General features: G+C 35.2%; 1 protein-coding gene across 1 annotated transcript in view; it reads right to left on the bottom strand.

Moving 5' to 3' along the window:
* Window positions 1–6,807: 6,807 nt before the first annotated feature.
* LOC127958805 (rab-like protein 6) overlaps window positions 6,808–13,572 on the bottom strand; it is a 41,467-nt gene continuing 34,702 nt past the window's right edge. Inside the window, exon 17 of the mRNA XM_052557789.1 lies at window positions 6,808–9,207. The gene's annotated coding sequence lies outside the window, so the exon portion shown is untranslated. The remainder of the gene's footprint in view (window positions 9,208–13,572) is intronic.

Raw genomic sequence — 13,572 nt, 5'->3', positions numbered from 1 at the left:
AGAATACATGAATATACTGTATGATCTGTTAATGACCCCTTAAAACCTTACCTTTGAACAATTGTCATAGTCGACTGTGAAACAAGTAACTTGGAATGTATAATCAATGATTTGCAAATAAAACCATTATTATACAGTACTTGCAAAGACATTTTTTTTTTTTTTTTTCCTATTTAATAACTTACACATTTGGCATAATAATTTAAAGCCACTGAATTATCTTCATGCAAATATAACAGTATTGTATATCAAACAAATAATTTAATAAATAAATAATAATGTTTCATTTTATTTTCAGTGACATAATAATATTGTGTCAAATGCATAAATGACTGAATAAATCAATATAGATTTTATTTTATATGCATATACTGTATTATTTTCTGTTGAAAGCTGTAAAAAATATATTCAATTATATTAAATTATTGTGTCAAATGCTTATGCTAACAACAAACTAAATATATACACTTTAATATTTAGTGAAGACAGCTGCAAAATAAATATTCCATTGCATTAAATTGTCAAATGTCTAAGTTATACTAATGAATCAACTACGTAAATAAAAATATATATTTTTATATACAGTATAATTTAATATTTGCTGAAGAAAATTGCACAATTAATATTATTCAATTACATTAAAATGACTGTATTAAATGCATAAATTACACTGACACTACCCACACTTATACTAATTAAATAAATTACTTTTTATTTTATATACACTGCAATATTTGCTGAGGAAAGGTGCAAAATTAATATTATTTAATGCCATTAACTAATTTTATCAAATGTACAAATTAATTAAATACGGTATATTTGTCATTAATTTGATCAATTATTGTTACATAAATCAAAATTTAATTTCATTTAGTTGACTGATCAAATGAATTTGGCATTATATGAACAGCAGATTTGGATACTGTTTTCTACTTGCATTTATATTGCTATCCTGAATTTAACAGTTATTAATTCTGCATGTCAGTGACATTTCTGGGTCATGACCCACTAGTACTCCTTTATTATAAATCTTCAAAATTCAGGTCAAAATTCCCCAATGCTTACTGAGAACGTCCACTTATGGTTCTCCACACTGCACTCCGTTTAAAGTGTTTCCTCTCTCATTACGTGACAAGCTTCCCTGACGCCAGGCACACATGCTGCTCATGCATTATTTACAGCTCCTGTTCTTCAGATCTGCTGCTGCCCTGTTCGTGGGAATGTCTGCCTGTTAATCAAGTGCTTTCTCAGCACATGAGCCTGTGAATAAGAACAGACTCATTGTATGAGCTCATACAACAAATCTCATGATACTGATGCAGGATGATACAATGTTTTTGTCCAATGCGTGATCATTCTGAAGCTGTCGGTGATGCTTTTTATACTCTGGATCTAGAATGAACATTTATTATAGCTTACGGAATTGTTTTTCCCTTAAACTACATCAAATCCATGTATAAGCCTAAATGAACTGTTCTTAAACAGATTTACAGAGCCATTTCAATGCACATGATTTTAATTAACCCTTAAAAGCCTGCCGTCTCATATTTGATATGCAAAATAAAATAAAATAAGTCTTACTTACAGTCTTACAGCAGCCTACCTTTTTTGCAAAATGCAAATACAGCCAATTAAAGATCAAAAATAGATTAATAATGATTTAATAGTAACAAGGCACTGTGTAAATGGTCAAAATATAAATATGTTTTAAAACATATTTAAGCAAACATTAATTTGTTCATCTCTTAATCATCATTGTATTGCATTATATGTTTAGAGACTACAGTTTTGATCGGACAACTATTTAAGTTTACAGTGTTCCTGTAGCTCAAGTGGTAGAGCATTGCATTAACAAGCGCAAGTTTGGGGGTTCGATTCCCCGGGAACACATGATATGTAAAAATTGATAGCCTGAATGCACTGTAAGTTGCTTTGGATAAAAGCATCTGCTGAATGCATACATTTAAATTTAAGTCATTAATAATAAATATAGAGTGACAACTGGTATTTATATGCATTTTATATTACATTACAAACTATCAGAATTCCGTCTTTGGCCATATAAATATCAGAAATTGTACCAAATGTCATATTTCATTCAATAAGCAACCACCCAGAAAACCCCAGAAGCCAAAATTGTTAATTAGGACCTTAATACAGTATAAAGTCTGTAAGTCTGTCCCTCACAGCCCCGTTTCCATCCTTCACTATGATGTCAGCTTGCCTCAGAACACCTGTCTGGAAGTTTCTAGCATGTCTAAGACCTTGATGAGCTGCTCAGGTGTGTTTAATTAGGGCAGGAGCTCAACTCTGCAGTGACTGACCGAGTTTGGACACATTTTACTCCATTCTCACTGTGCACTGATGTTTCTCTCTCTGATTGTTGGCTGGTTTGCTCTTGCTTCAGAAGCTGGTTTTGTGAGTCAGAGCTTCAAACTGGCGTCAGCATCTGATGAGCCGGTCTGAAGCTCACATCAAAGCGCTAGAGTCTCAGATCAGCTTGGAGCAGTAAGACTCTTATGAACGGGATTTTTAGGCATGCTGGAATAGAAAGAGAATGGAAAAAATAAATTCATATCTCTGAGCTACTGCAGTAAAGAGTCCATGGACCCCAGAATTCAGATATTCACTATATTATTCTCTTTAAAAATAGAATTATGAACTATGCATCTTATGCATCTTCTATATAGTGCAACGATCATCTATTTTTTTGCTCACACTTTAGTCTAGGGACCAAGTATAACTTAACTTTTAAATACAACTTTTCCCTTAAACTCTTAATTTGTTGCTTTTAGTAAAGTAGTAGTTGAGTTTAAGATCAAGGGATGTATAACATGGTCATGCAGAATAAGGCATTGATATGTGCTTTATAAGTTTTTTTTTTTTTTGTTCTAGCTCTGAATTCTTGTTGTACTTTGAATATTTTCATAAAAGCAATAGGTCAAAGCATTACAATAATTTTAACATGGTTAAAAGGGTTTTTACCTTGAGTGGATTCTATAATTAGAATCAGCTAATAATAATAATAACAGAAAATGGTGTCTATATAAATGTGTGTGTGTGTCTGTTTAAAATAAATTAATACTTTTACTCAGCAAAAGTGACATTTATAATGTTACAAAATATTGACTGTTGCTCTTTTTAACTGTTTACTCTAAGAATCATGAAAAATATAACCAATCACTGTTTCCACAAAAATAAGAAGCAATATTGATAGTAATAATAATAATAATAATAATAATAATAATAATAATAATAATAATAATAATGTTTCCTAAGCAGGAAATCAGCATATTAGAATAATTTCTGAAGGATCATGACACTGAAAACTGGTGTAATGATGCTGAAAATACAGCTGTTATTACAGGAATAAATTACATTGTAACTTATATACTCATAGAAATGAGTTATTTGAAATTGTAATAATATTTCACAATATTACTGATTTTACTGTATTTTTATCAATTGAATGCAGCCTTGGTGAGCAGAAGAGGCTTTAAAACAGTTAAAAAATCCTACTGTCCCTAAACTTCTGAACAGTATATATTCATAAATAATTGTCAGAAGACATTATAAAGACAGTTTTTCAAAAATATTAAGAAGTGCAGAGGACTAAGCATAAACACATATTATATAACATCAAGTGGTTGCTCCGTTTGAGAGTCTTCTGCTGTCTGAACTGAAGAGATTTCAGACTCATCAACCAAAGAAAGATGAGACGCTGGCCAAGACACCCTTGTGTCTGTTAAGTTATGAATTCAGACACTCGAGAGACCACTGGAATGAAATGAATGAATAACTCTTCTTTGAGGTGCTAAAATGTGAGGATGTGAAATGAGGAGGCGAGGGTTTGAACCTTACAAAGGAAAAGCACTACAGATTGCAATTAACCACTGAATTACATACTATTATTTTAACATCAACGTGACAAACATGCAAAATGATACGCAAACATCTGTTTAAAAAACTAAATGAAATAAAAATAAAAATAAGTAACTTCAGTGAATTTATTTCCATCTAGATGTTTAAGTGAAGTCACATTTGCCTGAGGATGTAACTATGGCAAAAGTATAGACAGCTTCAGCACTTCCCACAGAATCAGTGTTTTTGTAATGTTTCTGAAAGACTCTTCTGCAAACCAAGGCTGCATTTATTTGATTAATAATCCTGTAAAAACAACAATATTGTGAAATATTACTGCAATTTAAAATAGCTATTTTATATTTAAATATACTGTAAAAAAATGTATATATATTGTGATGTAAAGCTGTATTTTCAGCACCATTACTGCAGTCTTCAGTGACCCTTCAGAAATCATTCTAATATACTGATTTGCTGCTTAAAAATGTTTCATATAATCAATGCTGAAGAGTTTTATTTAAACATTTTTCAACTTCTCTCCATGAACCTGATTTTTTTGTATGTTTTTGTCCATCCAAATAATTCCCAATGCATAAAATAAACTCACAATTTCTTTTTTTTTTTTTGCACCAAAACACTTGTTTCATTTAGAAATGGATCACTAAATATATCACAAAATTGAAATGTAGTTAAACATTGGCCTAAAATATTTAGATCACATTTGTCTTAGTTTAGTTTTTTCTTTTTCTTTTTTCTTTACGTTAAGCTGTTTAGAATCAAATTCTTGAATATATTATTTAATATTTTCCTATTATATATATATAGTATCTTATATTACAATTATATGAATATTATTTGCATTTATTTTCTAATGTTTAAGCTGTTTAGCACATATTATTACTAAATATATAATTTTCTATATCATTATTTTTACATTACACTGGCATTCTTTCTTTACATCCCTTGCTGCTCATGAAACATTATCATCAATGGAGGTAAGTTGAAAACTGTTGTGCTGCGAAATATTTGTGGAAATCATATTCATATTCCCCCATGGATTACTTGATGAATAGTAAGTTGAAAAGAACAGTATTTATTTGAAATAGAAATTTTATGCAACATAATAAATGAATTTATTGTCCCTTCTGTTACAGTCGTGTGTATGCTAGCGTAGAAATCAAGCGCTCGAGGAGGGTATAAATCAAAAGAGGAGTTTAATGAACATCAATAGAGACAACAAAGACTACATACAACATTACTACATTAATCACGGACCAGGAAGAACTCAAAAGACAGGGTATTTAAACACGAGGGAGAAATCAGGTGAATGGAAACAGGTGGGGAATAATTAATTAACCAAACAAGAAAGGGAAGATGACCAAATAAGGGAACTGAAAGTCACTGAATGTAACAGTTCACCCCCTCCGGGAAATGGTGCATCCTCGCACCGCAAGAGGAATACCAGCGGAGGGAGGGTGGGGGTTCTGGAAACGGGCGTGGGCCAGGCAAGGGTCAGGCGAAGAGGGAGCAAGGAGCTAGGAACCAGGGCGGAGTGGATGAAGGGAGGAGCCCGGAGCCAGATGGTGCTCCAGAGACCAGCCAGGATGGAGATCCACGGTGGAGTCGACGGCGGGAGGAGCCATGGTGGAGGAGGAGTCAACGACACCAGGGGGCCTACAGACGGAGACTGCGCCAGTGGGTCAATGATTGACCAACATGGAGCCGGAGGGATGAGGGAGTCCGGTGGAGTAGGTGGGATGCCGGGCTCCGGCAGAGACGAGGGAGCTAAGAGCCAAGGCGGAGCCGCTGGGTCGAAGGACCGAGGAGGAGTCCAGGGCTTGGAGGCTGGAGGCGGAGAAAGGGAATCCACACGCCAAGGCGGAGCTGGAGACTGGAAGTCCTGCGGCGAACCATCGCACCCAGATGGCGCGGACTGAGGGTGAGCTGCGGGACTGACTGGCACCAGCAGGGACGACGAGGAACTGGCTGGTCTAGGAGGAGATGAGAGAGGGAGAATGGGAGGAAACACAGGAGGATCAGGGCTGGACAGAGCCAGGAGAGAAACAGGAGATACGGGGCTGGACTGAACCAACAGAAGTGGAGCAGAGGAACTGGCAGGTCTAGGAGGAGGCTGGGAGGGAATACAGAAAATTCAGGGCTGGGCGGAACCAGTGGAAATGGAGCAGAGGAACTGACTGGAGGAGGTGGGAGTGGGAGACTGAGAGGGTATACAGGAGGATCAGGGCTGGACAGAACCAGCTGAGAAACAGGGGTATCAGGAATTACCTCCATAAACCAGTTCATAAGGTCCATAAATTGCTCCATATAACTTCCAGAAACCGAATACAGCTCACCCTCAGTCGCAGAAGTGTGGGCAGGGCTTTCCATTACGATCTCCACTAATCGTCCCACGATGCACAGTGTTGCCGGCTCACACACCTGGTCAGTCGGGCTCTCTCAAGGTCCTACTCCCTGTCGGTGTTTGGCTCGGGCTCTGCGGCTGCGGTGGGCTCTAGCGTATAGATCAAGCGCTCAAGGAAGGTATAAATCAAAAGAGGAGTTTAATGAACATCGATAGAGATAACAGACTACATACAACATTACTACATTAATCACGGACCAGGAGGAACTCAAAAGACAGGGTATTTAAACACGAGGGAGAAATCAGGTGAATGGAGACAGGTGACCAAACAAGAAAAGGAAGATGACCAAATAAGGGAACTGAAAGTCACTGAATGTAACACCTTCTAATTTAACGTGTCCTTGAAAAAAAGTAAGAAAAAAAAGTAATTTATAAAAAAAAAAAAATGCAAATATTAAGTAGTTAATTGCACACTAGATGTGGTTTTATTAATGTCAGGTAAAGACGCTAATGAATTCCACACTAGAAACGACAGTCCATGACACAGATCAGAGCGCAGTCATATTCAACAGTCATGAAACAAGCGTTCACACACATTTCCTCTGGCGATGTCTCTGGAAATTGCTTATGTGTTTAATGTGTTTTGACCTGTAGGGCAATCATTGATCTGATAAAGCCACAGACGGAGCACTGCAATGCAGACGCTCTGCAGCAGCAGCAGGTAATTACAGTCACAGGGAAGGACGTTCATTGACAGGTACTGAGTGCACATATACGTATGAGACTCGAGTCATCTACTGAGACAAGAAGAACAGAGACTAGAAAACACCCAGATCACCTTAGGAACTAGAAAATAAAACTCTGATTACTTCTTGTAGCAACTCCTTAAAAACCTTAGAAACAGAATATCAACAAGTTTTATCACAATAGCTAGAAAATCATTATTCAAATGCATGCCATATGTCATCTTTCCTAATCACTAATGAAGGCATTATATAGAGAAAAGACTAAATATTACAATGACTGACTATTTTATTAGGTCATCCGAAAGCCGAATGGCTGCCAGATAAACGGATGAGGTTTGATCTGCCCACTCTCATAACTGGACAGCAAGCAGAAATCATAAATCATAAAACCTCAACTTTAATGTCGACAGTTTAAAACAAATTTTACTAGTGATTTATCAAAATGAAATGACTTTCCCTCTCACCTGACATCAAAAACTCCTGATTCCTTTTTGGTAGAGCATATGTTAAACTAGTTTTTTTTTTTTTCATCTAATTAATTCCCAATGCAAATAATGCACAGTCAAAATGGGTTAAAATTGAACATTTTTCAAAATGGCTAAAATGGGTTTCACATTGACTTGAATATCTATTAACAGATGTTAGATGTTTTTGTAATTGTATTGAGAGACCAGGTTGCTCTGATAGTGGCCTTCAGCTCTTCTGCATTGTTGAGTCTGACATATCACATCTTCCTCTTCACAATACCACATAGATTTTCTATGGGGTTAAGGTCAGGAGAGTTTGCTGGTCAATTAAGAACAGAGATACCATGGTCCTTAAACCAGGTACTGGAAGCTTTGGCACTGTGTGCAGGTGCCAAGTCCTGTTGGAAAATTAAATCTGCATCTCCATAAAGTTGGTCAGCAGCAGGAAGCATGAAGTGCTCTAAAACTTCCTGATATATGGCTGCGTTGACCTTGGACCTCAGAAAACACAGTGGACCAACACCAGCAGATGACATGGCACCCCAAACCATCACTGACTCTGGAAACTTTACACTGGACCTCAAGCAACATGGATTGTGTGCCTCTCCTCTCTTCCTCCAGACTCTGGGACCCTGATATCCAAAGGAAATGCAAAATTTACGTTCATCAGAGAATATCACTTTGGACCACTCAGCAGCAGTCCAGTCCTTTTTGAAGCAAGAAGCTTCTGACGCGGTCTGTTGTCCAAGAGTGACTTGACAAAAGGAATCCGACAGCTGAAACCCATGTCTTGCATACGTCTGTGTGTAGTGGTTCTTGAAGCACTGACTCCAGCTGCAGTCCACTCTTTGTGAAACTCCCCCACATTTTTTATGGGTTTTGTTTCACAATCCTCTCCAGGTTGCGGTTATCCCTATTGCTTGTACATTTTTTCTACCACATCTTTCCTTTCCCTTGCCTCTCTATTAATGTGCTTGGACACAGAGCTCTGTGAACAGCCAGCCTCTTTTGCAATGACCTTTTGAGTCTTGGCCTCCTTGTGTAAGGTGTCAATCATCGTCTTTTGGAGAACTTTCAAGTCAGCAGTCTTCCCCATGATTGTGTATCCTACAGAACTAACTATTTAAAGGCCTTTGCAGGTGTTTTGAGTTAATTAGCTGATTAGTGTGTGGAACCAGGTGTCTTCAATATTGAACCTTTTCACAATATTCAAATTTTCATTTATATACAACATATTATATAAACATTCTATAGTATGCTATCTTTTAAATGTTTTAATGTGTATATTAATAGCAATATTAATAGCATTTTTTTCTTAATTTTAAAGCCGTTTGTATTAAGTCTGGACTGCAACATCAGCAAAGTTCAAAACCATCCATCTTTTGTCGCATAAGACTCTGTTTTCTCTTTAAATGCCACTGGGTATTTTGCACAGTTCGCTATCTCTCCTGAATTTAATTTCCTTTCCCTTCACCCTGCAAGGCCTACATTTTGTATTAGGAGAGATAAGCCAGGTATTTGGAAGGAGAGAAATGGAAATAGAAATAAACAGAGTGAGAGAGATGAGTGCAGTGCTGGAGATCATGTCAGTATAGACAGCCATGTGACTTTAAATAGACTTCCAGAGAGAAGCAGCGGCCCACAGGCTCCACGTCCCCTGTCTCTCCAGCTCACTCACTCGTACCCTTCACAGAATCCACTCGATATCACTTTACTCTCTGTGAAGAAACACTGAAGTACTGCTTCCAAACCAGCGGCTCTCAGCTCTGTTCTGAAAAAAAAAAAAAAAAACCTGATAGAGGTTAATGTTAATTTCTACAGATACTGATAGGTTTTATATTAATAAACACATAAATGGAAAAATAAATAAGTACATTTGTATATTTAATATTAAAGTACAATTTAAACATTATAAATAATCATTAGCAATGAACAATAGCATATTAATGAATCATTATTAATGTACTTTGATAAATGCTATAAACGTTGTTAACGAATGAATCATTAAACTGAATGGGGTGCCTGATTTTTCACCCATTTCACTGTCTTTGTGCCTGTGTTTATACATGTAACATTTCACTCCGATGCTTTAAACACCATATCAGACATTCTGTGAGAGATTTCTACACTGTAAAAAATATATTCTAAGAAATTTCATAAAATGAAATTGGACCACTGGCACATTCTCTGAGTGAAGTGTGTGAAGGAGACTTGCACTGTGCTGCAGATCAGACTGTGTGATGCAAGCGCTTGTCAGCTGCTGGTGTGGCAGCGACTCATCAGACATGTGTGTGTGTGTGTGTGTGGTCAGGTAAGTGTGCGTTGCATATGGCAGCTCTGGCTTCTCCAGCCGGTCATTACAGAGTAAAGTGAAAGAAGTGACACGGCCATCTGCCTTCAGTCCACAGCCCACACTGCACCAGCCGACCCGTCTGGAGACACACACACACACTCACTTCATTAAAGGGGCTACCCTGTACACCCCTACTTCAAATACAAGTCAAGGTTTCATGAACTTAAAAAAATCAGGTCATTTAATTCTGCATAACCACTTTAACTCTCCATTTGACTCTTAAAACAACATACAGTAGAAGTTCAGAAGCAAAAACAATCTATGTAAATGATCTCCCTTACGACTGGCTAATGCCTGCATTTTTACACATTCCTGCTCTTATAAACATTAAAGGCTAATGGTTAATGTCAAATCCAAAATAGAGACTCTGTTTTGAGCTACTGTTGCAGATAATAATGCGGCCTTTCTAAAATCTAAAAAAAAAAAAAAAAAAAAACTGTTAACTGAAACGAAGATAAAAAAAAAAAAAAAAAAACATATGTTAGGAAAATGTTTTGAAAGTGAGAATTATGCCCTGAAATACACTACATATGAAAAAAAGTAGCTATGAATAGAAATATTTTAAAATGAACTAAAATATCAAATTACTAAAAGTAAAATGAATAGGAACTTTAAATTAATTAATTAAAATCTAACAAAAGCTCATTTAAAATGTTAATAAATACCGTAACAGTTAAAATCTTAAAAACTGAAATAACTTAATTCTGAAGTACCAAAATTAAAAATGAAATAAAAACAAAATAAAGCTAAATCTAAACTTTAAAAATGAAAACTAACAGAAACATTAAAAATCACAAAAACTAATTCAAAATATGAATAAATACTATAGCAGTTAAAATTTATTTATTTGCAAAAATACTAAAAATAAAAGTTTTTCTTTTATCTAGCTTCATTGAAATGTTTAAAAACGAAAGTAAAATAAAATAACTCAAACTTAAATTAATAAAAGCTAATAATTTAAAATATGAATAACAGTATAAAATAATATTAATATGACACTGCTATATACTCTCTGGTTTACCATACACTTATACAAAAAACATTTTTTTTCTTATTGTATATCCTGTCATCACCACAAAATAAATCACATGACGGAAGTAAATTGAGTTGCAAATGCCATTTTAAGTTGACAATAAAGTTTAAATACAGATGTTAAGTCCATACATGCTGCTGTATATAGTATTCAGTATCTCCAGGATGTACACACACTTCTGAAGTGAATGACTTGGACTCTGTCTAAGACTGGGAGCACTGCATGTGTCTTCATCATCATGCCCAGTGAGCTGAAGAATTACTGCACGGCTCTAAAAGCCTTCAATATAAAAGCCTCCAGAGGCTGCAAGAACGCCAAAGCAGCATCTCACCACTACTTCTCTGAATGTGCGGTGGAAGCTGATGTTAGACATTTTCATGACCACGTTTACATGCACAACATACACATTTTAAGAAGAAAAAAAAAAACATTCAGAAAAAAATCTGATTATTCCTTTATGCATTTTCATTACAATATACTTTAGTTTGGCCTATAATGGATTATTGCAATCAGGTTAATGTATTGAAATAATGCTCATAATAACCATATTAAAACAGATAAAAACGGAAATATGCTTATGCATGTAAACATGGCCTTTGTCTCTCGTTGCAAAATTAGATCTCTTCAGAATTTTGACATTTTAACAAAGCACATTAGAAAATGAAGTTGTTGAATGATTCCTGATAGGTATCAAGAGCCGGGGAAGATCAGTAACGTCTCTCATTGATCACACTGGCTCTCGTGCTCTGGATCCTTCTAGTTCACATACTGAACAAGCAGATTTGTGGTTCAAACCATCTGCTGTTTCTCATGAACACATGTGAAGTCATGACACATCCGTTACACAAATCTGTGTCGACTGCTGTCCCGCTAAATCTAATGCCATATCAGGGGAAAAAGAACAACACCAAGTATGCCAAACATGTTTCAGTTTGGGTTTGTTGGAAATCCTGCAATGTCGAAACCCAGCCAGTTACACTGACCTGAAAATCAAATCTCTCTCTCTTTGGATATGGATTAATAATAAAAAAAAAAAAAAAATATATATATATATATATATATATATATATATATATATATATATATATATATATATATATATATATATATATATAAAAAGAGGAAAACACAACCACACACACAAAATGTTACAAATATTTAAAAATAAAGATAAAAATTATATATAACAATTTTAATAATATATAAAAATGGTATATAAAATAGAAAAACACAAATGTTAAAAAAATTCTAAAAGTAGACAAAAATAAATAATATTAATAATATATATACACACACACACACACACACAAAATTTATAAATAATTAATATTAAATGTAAATATGATATAAAATTATATCAGAAAAAATAGTATATAGTAATAGTAATAATAAAATAAAATAAAATAACTGCTAATAATTCAGGCTAAAATAAGGACAACTTCTGTCCTAATTATTTGTCTCAATGGATATCATGTTTTACTGTGAAATAAACCACTTTATCGAACATAATGTGAATTATGCATACCGAACATGGACTATAACAATAAATAGAATTCATATCATCATTGCTGGCATTGTAACATCCTTTAAAACTGGTAATAAATAAATAAATAAATACAAAAAAAAAAAAACAGCCTCTGTTGGCTTATTGCTCTAATCAGTAGGCATTTGTTTCTACATCAGCCTGTGTTGCCTGCAGACGTGATGCATCATTAACTCTGGAGAGTACACACACACACACACACACACACACGCCATGCTGTTCAGCAGTTATGTGATCGGCATCACTCCAGAGACTCTCTATGGCCCGGGATGAATAAGAAATTGTTGCACAGAAAACTCAGAGCTACAACAGAGAAGCCGAGAGATTGAACCATGACATTCCTGTAGAATAAATCCTCATTAGTGCTTCTCTGGGAAAGTGGGAGACTTCTGGTGAATCACATTTTTAGCACTTGCACATGTGTGCAGCCCATTAAAACGCTCATTAAACTGATCGCAAGGCTCCGTTCCGACACCTCGTGGATGGCCTCACGGTCTGCTGCCTACTTAGGCATCCTGATGTAACCTAATAAGTGATTTAGGACAAAGAGTCACAGACAGCAACTCTATGCATCATACAAATAATTTATCTTCAGGTGATGCGCATAAGAGACTCCACCTGCATTATTATGGAGTTTGATAAGCTAATAATTTGATAAGAATTTAACGTTTGCAATTAGTCACTTATAGTGTTGAAAAGAATCTAAATATATTTATAATCAGCATTTCTCATTTAATTATGAATGACTTATTTCCATTTGGTTTTTAAAGGAAAACTACACAGAAGAAAGTTTCTTAATCTTATAAAGCTGACTGTATTGTATTTAATACACACACATCTGTGCCTGAGAATAACCAACAAGATCCAAATTATTCAAAATTACTCATTAAATGTTGTGTAAAAATTGGTCTTTTAAGGTTATTCTAGATAGATGGACATTTATGGATTTGTGTAAATGTAATTCACCTTAATGCTAGCAACACCAAGGTCATGGGATCGATTCCCAGAATGCATGTACTGATAAAATGTATAGGTTGAATGCAACGTAAGCACTTTGGATTTGATTTTTATGCATTAGGCGTCTGCCAAATTTATAAATGACAGTCCATGCACTCGACTGCAAGGCAGCACAGATGCGGTCCAAAAACATCAAGGTAAACTAACCCAGATATTCCTTTAGCGCTCTCCTGGACTGAGGCCATGTAGT

This window comes from Carassius gibelio, chromosome B5 (assembly GCF_023724105.1).
Source record: "Carassius gibelio isolate Cgi1373 ecotype wild population from Czech Republic chromosome B5, carGib1.2-hapl.c, whole genome shotgun sequence".
In the NCBI taxonomy this organism is placed as follows: domain Eukaryota; kingdom Metazoa; phylum Chordata; class Actinopteri; order Cypriniformes; family Cyprinidae; genus Carassius; species Carassius gibelio.
This window is presented reverse-complemented; position numbering and strand designations above follow the sequence as displayed.